The sequence below is a fragment of the Rhincodon typus genome, unplaced genomic scaffold (assembly GCF_021869965.1).
Source record: "Rhincodon typus isolate 14 unplaced genomic scaffold, sRhiTyp1.1 hic_rhity00008547, whole genome shotgun sequence".
Lineage (NCBI taxonomy): Eukaryota > Metazoa > Chordata > Chondrichthyes > Orectolobiformes > Rhincodontidae > Rhincodon > Rhincodon typus.
This window is the reverse complement of record NW_025974185.1, coordinates 1-8,355: the sequence shown is the minus strand read 5'-3', so window position 1 is coordinate 8,355 and position 8,355 is coordinate 1. Positions and strand designations below refer to the sequence as shown.

Here is an 8,355-nt window from a genome sequence, read left to right as displayed (position 1 = left end):
CCACCTCAAGCTGCACCTCCATCTCCTACCGACCAACCTCATCCCGCCCCCTTGACCTGTCCGTCCTCCCTGGACTGACCTATCCCCTTCCTAACTCCCTACCTACACTCACCTTTCCTGGCCCCATCCCCGCCTCTTCGACCTGTTTGTTTCCTCTCCACCTATCCTCTCCTCTATCCCTCTTCTATCCACCTCCCACTCTCTCCCTATTTATTTCAAAACCCCCTCCCCTCCCCCTTTTCTGATGAAAGGTCTAGGCCCGAAACGTCAGCCTCTCTGCTCCTATGATGCTGCTTGGCCTGCTGTGTTCATCCAGCCCTGCACCTTGTTGTCTCCTGGCAACTCCTGCCGCTTGCGTTCTGTCTCCTAGCAACGATAGCCGGGCAGGAGCTGTCCGCTGGCAGTGGTGCTGATGGGACGGAGACTCCGGGAGAGTCACTTCTCCTGCGGTCACGCTGCAAACACCATCCACACAAACACAACGAAAATCCCGCATTTCTGCGGCAGCCAGCAGGCTTCAGGCATCGAGCTTCACGAGAAGCTGCAAATGCAAACAAAAAGGAAATAGTCTTTGATTTAATGGAGATCTCATCCGGAGGGCTGTAATGTAAATCAAGCACCTCAGCAGAAAGTTCGCTGCCTTACGTTCAGGAGCACTTTGTTTGAAAGGGAATTTCGTTCCCGAAAGCATTAAAGCTGCTATCGGAATATTTTCCGTCGATTTGGCGGAAGTAGGTTTTTATCTGTCACTGCGTGCGTGGAACCTAGGGACGAAAATCTTCCTCTCTGCACGACCAGAATGGGCTGTCCTGGTAAGAAATGAATATAACAGCAGAGTTCGCTCTGCGCCTTTTTATGCCAATCTGATAGGCAGACTTTAAACTGCTGTTGATTTGTCACGGATTTTTGTGGATATTCCGTCAGTTTTCGGATTTATCCAATTTTAACCCCCTTAAATATACCTTGCTGACGATGCATACCCCCCACTTTACCCTAATGTTTTATCCCATTTTGAAAATCTAGCCCAGGTTTCATAATGCTGTGGTGGCAACAAGAATCTCATAAATATCCGAGCACACGACCAGGAGCTCAATATGTTTTTAATACGCATCTGCTTGAATCCTGCCCAATGCCAAATGCATCAGACAATGTTCCAGGGCTTTCAATGAAACCTTCAACATTTTATGCATCAGGCTCCCTTTGTTACCTTTGCAAGTGTCTCTCAGCATCTTAAACTTATCCACTTACCTAATTGTCAGGGACAGTTCCCTCCCCATAACTGAAAACCCTGCTCCCGCCTTAAAAGCTAGTGAGTGATTTCCATTGGGTTCAGGCAGAAGTCTGAAATGAACATGAAAGACTTTAACTCCCAGACCTCATATGTGTAAATTTGCCAATTGATCCAATCCCTGTAAACTATGCATGAAGTTAAAGTTAAATCTGGGGCTGAACATTTAGCTGGTGGATTTGCATGCTGAAAACAGAATGCATTTATTTCTTTCACAGTTGGAGTATATGAAAATAATGGTAGGAAAACACCAGCTGTTGAAACGATCAACCCTGTCCCTAATTCTTAAGTTTAATGGAGAATTGTGATTAGAAATTTTTTATCCAGCAGAAGGCATGTAATCCACCAGAAAAGGCAAGAAAAAGAAAGTAAACATGACCAACCAGGGAAAAAATCTGGATAATCCTTTTCTAGCTCTCCCCACCTCCCAACACAGATGATCAAAACCAGTGCATATGATCACATTGACAATGATTTTATTAACTTTCAAATTGCTTACCTTTCCATGTTTGGTAGATGTCTGTGAAATTCTTAGCAAAGTTGTTTTTTCTCTGAAACGAAAAGAGAATTTGCTGGAAAATCTAAGAAGTTCTGAAAAAGGATCACTGGACCCAAAATGTTAACTTTGCTTTCTCTCAACACATGTTGCCAGACCTGCGGAGATTTTCCACAATTTTTGTTTTTATTTCTGATTTTCAGTGGTGAAGTTGGAGAATCTAAACCACTCCTTTTTGTATTTTGCAGTAACCTGACTGCCATCTGCCCAGTGGAGAGTGACCAGACTGTGCCACCAATGCCTGATGAAGAAGCCTCTGAAGATCAAGTGCTGGCAGCAGTTGAGACCAGCCCCTCTCAACAGGTAAGAGTTCAACTGGGTAAATATTACAATTGCCCAAAATGTACAGGATCATAGCATTACTCTGAAAGAAACAATCCCATAGTGAAAAGAATTGTGTAGATAAACTCTTTTTTTCAGATTTGTTAGTAAATCTCCTGTGATGTATCTTACAGTAAATCAGAGAATATCATGTTTTCTAAAGGAGAGGGGAATTATACAAAGCAACACATAAATGATATGATATACAAATCACATCCAAACTTCAAAACTACATACCAGGTGCTCAAAATTTGTATATATCAATTCATCTCAAACAAAAAAGAAATTTGACATAAACTAGTTTTGTGCAGATAGCAGAAAATCAATCATTCATATATTTCATTATTCACATTTTTATTTTTCAATGAAGGAAGAGGAGATTTTGAACAGTGAGTTGGAAGAAGGAGGTGAGTGCTTCAAATGCATCTGCATTTTGTTGGAAAGGGTTGTTGGGATTATATTAATGCTTTATTTATGGTTTTTAGAGCTACTTGGTTATTCAGATACTGTGAAGGAAGATTTTCTCTGTATGATGTGGCTAATGTTCTTTACAAATGGACTCTGAATTTGACTGCATCTAATGTATAGATAAATCTTTCCTTCCGTTATCTCACCTTGACATTGAGAAAAAAGGCAAGGGTACTTTTAAAAACTTTTAAAAGATCATTTATGTAATCACAATGTGAATACTGCGTACTGTTCAAGTGATTCTTCTTAGATTTTTGAAGTTATTTTCAGTATTGGAAGTTGTATTATTGACATGGCGTACTGGATACTCTTATTAAGGTGGTTATTTTCTGATAAACTCACCATCTGCTTTATTAATAAAACTCCATCAGGTTACCATTCTTAAATATACTTTATAATGCAAGGAAAAAATAAACAATTACATTTTACAATGCTGCCCTGGTGCAGTGGCTAAGAAAGATTTTACATTTATGATTTTTATATTAAGTTGAGTAGAAACATGAACCAAAACTTCATCTCTGAAAACAAGTGTAATTTTGGGCACTACCTGGATAGCTAATTGTGCCCAAGACACAAACATTATCTTCTGATCTACAATACTTCATTTGAAATTCAATTGACATTCAGATCTGTCATATTTATGTATATCTGTTTCAGTTACTATAATTATATGAGTGGAACTCTGTTTAAGCTCTAACTCCACAGATGTAAAGGTGTTAACATCACTGTGACAATTTTGTGTATTTAAATCTTTTCTGTAGCATATTGTCCAGCAAAGAGAAGGTCAATGTTTCCTTGGTTGTAAAGTGTATAAACATTCACTATAAATAAACTGCTTTAAAGAACATAAAATCAGTATGACAGGAGGAAGAGCAATGCAACATGTTTGAGCACTATTTGCATCAAGATTACAAAATATATAAATTTGCAAAACATAATTATAGGAAGATTTTATAACTCCAGTATCAAGGGTGCAGACACAGCATAGAATAAATAGAACAAAAGTATGTAAGAGTATACCATATTGTGTGCAGGACATTTACTGCTGAGCTGTATGATACAACCTACATTGAAGTACACAGTACAGTCTGAAATACAAATATACAGTAGATTTCATGATGGAGTGAGTGATACAGGGCACTAGTCTCTGTACATTAGTGGAAAAAGTGATGGGAGCGGGAAGAGACCCAACAGCTTATCATTTGTCACACAAGTTGAGGTGGGTCAAGTGAGTAGGCACCAGGAATACCAAACTAGTGCCAAAGAGCTAAACCTCAGCCTTAAATGTTTCTGCATGAACTCAAAATCTCAGTAATGATTTCAGCTCTGTAAGGACTTGTTTACATGGCTATGACTGGAGTCCGCCAGTTTATGGGCCTGTAATAAGTTTTTAAAGTGGTTTTATAAGGGCCGATTGTTTATTTGGGCAGGATTAGGATTAGTAGATAGGAATTAATATTGAGTTCAACATCTTCAAATTGTGAACCCACTCCCATTCCTTCCCTTTCTTTTAGCTTCACTTGTTATATTCTCTGTCGCCATGTCGTCTCTCCCCTCCCCACACCTCAGTGAGACAGTCTGTTCTTTCCAGACTGGCAGTTAGACACACGTTGTTCTACCATTCTCACATTCCGATCACTTAATCTGAACTATCAACATCTTTCTCTGCCAGCATTCCACCCTCCAACTTAAATGCTGCCACCCTCCACAGTTCACATCAGCTCCGATGAAGAGTCATCTAGACTCAAAACGTTAGCTTGTTCCCTCTCCATGGATGCTGCCTCACTCACTGTGATCTCCCAGAATTTTTTGTTTTTTAGTGAATTAAAGCTTCTTTTCAATGGGAACATGAATCTTTTTGTTTGACTAACAGTTTTATAAGCTCAAAAGAGGGAACATTTTCCTTTAAAGGGAATTTTAACAGTTTAACTGTTCAAAAAAAATTCAGGAGCATTCCAAAGATTTGCCAGTGTTATCATAAAGTTTATGAGCTGGATACTGGGTGAATGGCTAAGTGGGAAATGAGGTATTGGAGGTGTGAGAAATATGGAGCAGATATGGGGATGGGTGGTGAGTGGGGTTGATGTGGTGAAGGCCAAAAAGACTAACAATCATAAATAAAACTAGATCCATATCCTAATAATCAGAGACAAAATTTGTGTGTGAATGGGCTGACTTTTGAAGCGCGAAATCAGTGTAGCTTTGGATGAGATGTGTAGAGGAGTCTTAAATACAGTGCATAGGATATGTGATGAGTATGTCATAACTGTATATTGTGGTATAGCCAGTATTGATCTATATACAGTTCTGTAGTCTAGGCTGTATAATTTAGACTCTTTGGACTCAATACTTAAATCTGTTTTTGCTTTTTAGTTACAGATGCTCACCCTCCTTACTGCTCGAGTCATATTTCTACATGTGCCTAGTAACTGCTATCATGCCTAAACGAAGTAAAGACTTAGAGTTAGTCCATCTTGTTCGTGACATGCCGCTGACACCCAGAAGTTCCACCCCTAATTCCCAGTATGCTTTAGATTTACCCAATGTGCCCAGCTACTGCAGTTCCAGCTCTCGGTTATCTCCAGTTAGCCATAGGAAACAAGCATCTGGGGTCATAAACCCTAACTTCTTGACTAAGGAATGGTCTCCATTGCATCGTATAGGTGAACATAATGTCCATTATGTTTTGTGATTGCTTTATGTTTTGTAATTTGTGTATCAGTCTGTTTGTTCTGAGTGAATGTCTGTTATTGTATATTTTAAGACCTGTCTGTGTATAGTTTCAATCTTATTTATGTAAAGCAGTTACAGTCGGTGTCTTAAATGCTTTCACAAAATAATCTTTGGACTACTTGTATTCAATTCGGTGCCCCCTACTGACCTCCATTAATTTCCCTGAAACTTGAAGTCCAATGGTTTAGCATTCACCTCAGATATTTCTGGAGGATTAAATTACTTCACATTGCAGGAACAAGATTTACAAAAGCAGATTTAAATAAGAACAAAGGAGCAGGATTAGCCCCTTGCAAGCCTGCTTCACCATTCAATTAGATCATGAATGCCAAGTATCTGAACTCCAACTATCTGTCTTTGTTCCGTAACTCATTAATGCCTTTGGCTAACAAAAACCTATCAAATTCAGTTTTGAAATTTTCAATTGACTACTTGCCTCAGCAACTTTTAAGGGGAAATACACTTCTGGTTTTCGGCTACCCTCTTTTGAGAAGAAATGCTTCCTGAAATCATCTCTGAACAGTCTGGTTCTAATTTTAAGGTTATGTCCTCTTTCTCTGGACTCTCACTCACCAGAGGAAGTGGTTTCTATCTGCCATATCAACTCTTTTAATCATCTTATACGTTGATGAGATCACTCTAACATTTCTATATTTAAGTGTGTACATACCTGTCCTCATTATTTAAGCCTTTAGCCTCTCAGAAATCTCTGCAAAACTGTGAATCTATTCAAGAAAATGACCATGCATCATTGGCTTTAATTTTCTGACAAACAAATCTTACACCACAATAGTTTTGCACCATGCCTGGATGACATGATAGCAGGAAATCCTTATTGACTGAGAAGCAGAGGTTGGAAGATATTTAGAGTGATGGATGCTTTACCACCTCACACTTTGCTCTCGCACCAGCTCAATAAGTTAATTATGTATCCACTTCACTTTTTACTTTTTTTCCAGCATTTGACAGGAGTGTTTATTTCATTACTGTCCCACTTTCCTTTGGTACCAAATAAAGATGCCACAAACAGAAATCGAAAATAAAAACAAAAAAATTGGAATATATGCAACATCTCAAGAGAAGTCTGCGGACAGAGAAATGAAATGAATGGATCTGAATGGAGAAAGTGCAAAAGAGATCAAAACAGTTGAAGAACCGGGTTAGGCTAGCATGAAAAGATACTGCCAAACTTAACAGCATAATTTCATTGTCACTTTTGCTTCATTTCACACCTGAACAAGCTGAAAGCCTGACCAGTTTCTAAGAGGGAAAACAATGGCAGAAGACCTTAATGTGGAAGCGTCGGTGCTCGACTGGGGTGGACAAAGTCAGAGGTCACACGACACCAGGTTATGGACCAACGGGTTTATTTGAAGTCACAAGCTTTTGGAGCATTGGCCCTTTGTCAGGTGAGATGAGGGAGAAGCACACGGAACACAAAATTTATGGGCAGAGAGATCAAAAGATCAAAAGATTACTTATTACTTTGGATAGACCCTCATCATATGACTCTTATACCTATCATGCTATTCCAGTCATTTAGTTTGTCACCAGCACCACCTTATTTTTAATTTTTTGTAATTATCTCCCTGCATGATTTAATTGGATTATAGGTCATCCCTACCCTTGTTATTAAACTGCTGACGCTTTACTGACACTGTTTAACACTTTTGATCACCTGAAGAAACCTATTATTCAACACTTTACTCACACCATTTGAATGATCTTTTGATCTCTCTGCCCATAAATTCTGTGCTCTGAGTGCTTCTCTCTCACTTCACCTGAAGAAGGGGCTACACCCCAAAAGCTTGTGATTTCAAATAAACCTGTTGGAGTATAACCTGGTATCATGTGACTTCTGGCAGAATGCCTTAGGCAGTTCCCCATTGTAAAGCTAAAATAATGAGTTACCATTGCAAAATCACAACATTTATAATGAGAACATACATACTAGACATAGAGTTCTTAAACTGCAGTTAACTAAAGATTATTACCCAGACGTCTTCTGTAGTATGAAGATTAAATTAAGTACTGGCTTTGAATCCCTCCAGAATTTTTAGTATAATGTTAATAAGTTGAGGCCACCATATTTATACCAGTCTGGTCAGTTCCACAATGTCACACTCCCAGAATAAATTATCTTCACAGACTTGTATTTTGGGGGTGGAGTGACTGAATACCCATACTGGAATAAGTATCTGACTGGTATTTATCAGGTTCTCTGGTCAATATTTAATCTCTATTTTATCTGCCTTTTTACTCTGTCAGATCCTCATACAACCTCATGGCCCTCAGTCAACATTGAAGATGTGGATTCTGAAGGCGTTAATTTAACACCCAAGAATGGCAAGTTGCCACCAGCTCATGTGTCCTCTTCACCGTACAAGAACCAGACACTTGCAGTGCCAGGTGTCCCCATGTCAGCACAAAGGTATGAGCAGAAACTCAGGTCAATGAGTAAAGTTAGCTGGGTTACACTATTGAAAGTGTGTTGTGCACTCACTAGTGAGTTCTGTCCTGAAATTCCTTCTGTTTCTCCAGAATCTGGATTTGCACTTTCAATGCAGATGACTTACAGAAGAGATTAATGGGGGTTGGACATAAACTGAGCAGGGATAAGCAAAATTCAAGTAAAGCCAAGGAGGTGATTGTGGCAAGTAAAGGAAGGCGACTCAGGGCAGAGAGTTTCCCATGTTAATTTGCCTACGATGTACTGCACGTAAAGAATACAGAAATTAGAAAAGGAAATAAGATCACAGAATATCCTGCTAAATCAAGAACAAAAACAAAGTTGCTGGAAAAGCTCAGCAGGTCTGGCAGCATCTGTGAAGGAGAAAACAGAGTTAATGTTTCGGGTCCGGTGACCCTTCCTCAGAACTGATGGTGGCTGGGAAAACGTCAGTTTATATGCAGAAAATAGGGAGGTGGGTGGGGTAGGGAGTAAACGATAGGATAGAGCCCAAAGAGAGAGAAAGACAGTTGGACAGAC

General features: G+C 39.4%; 1 long non-coding RNA gene across 1 annotated transcript; it reads left to right on the top strand.

Moving 5' to 3' along the window:
- The first annotated feature begins 704 nt into the window (after positions 1–704).
- Positions 705–2,564, top strand: LOC125482304. Its single transcript, XR_007261600.1, has 3 exons — positions 705–812; positions 2,033–2,147; positions 2,536–2,564. It is a non-coding gene; the product is annotated as an uncharacterized LOC125482304 (long non-coding RNA).
- The last annotated feature ends 5,791 nt before the right edge of the window (positions 2,565–8,355 follow it).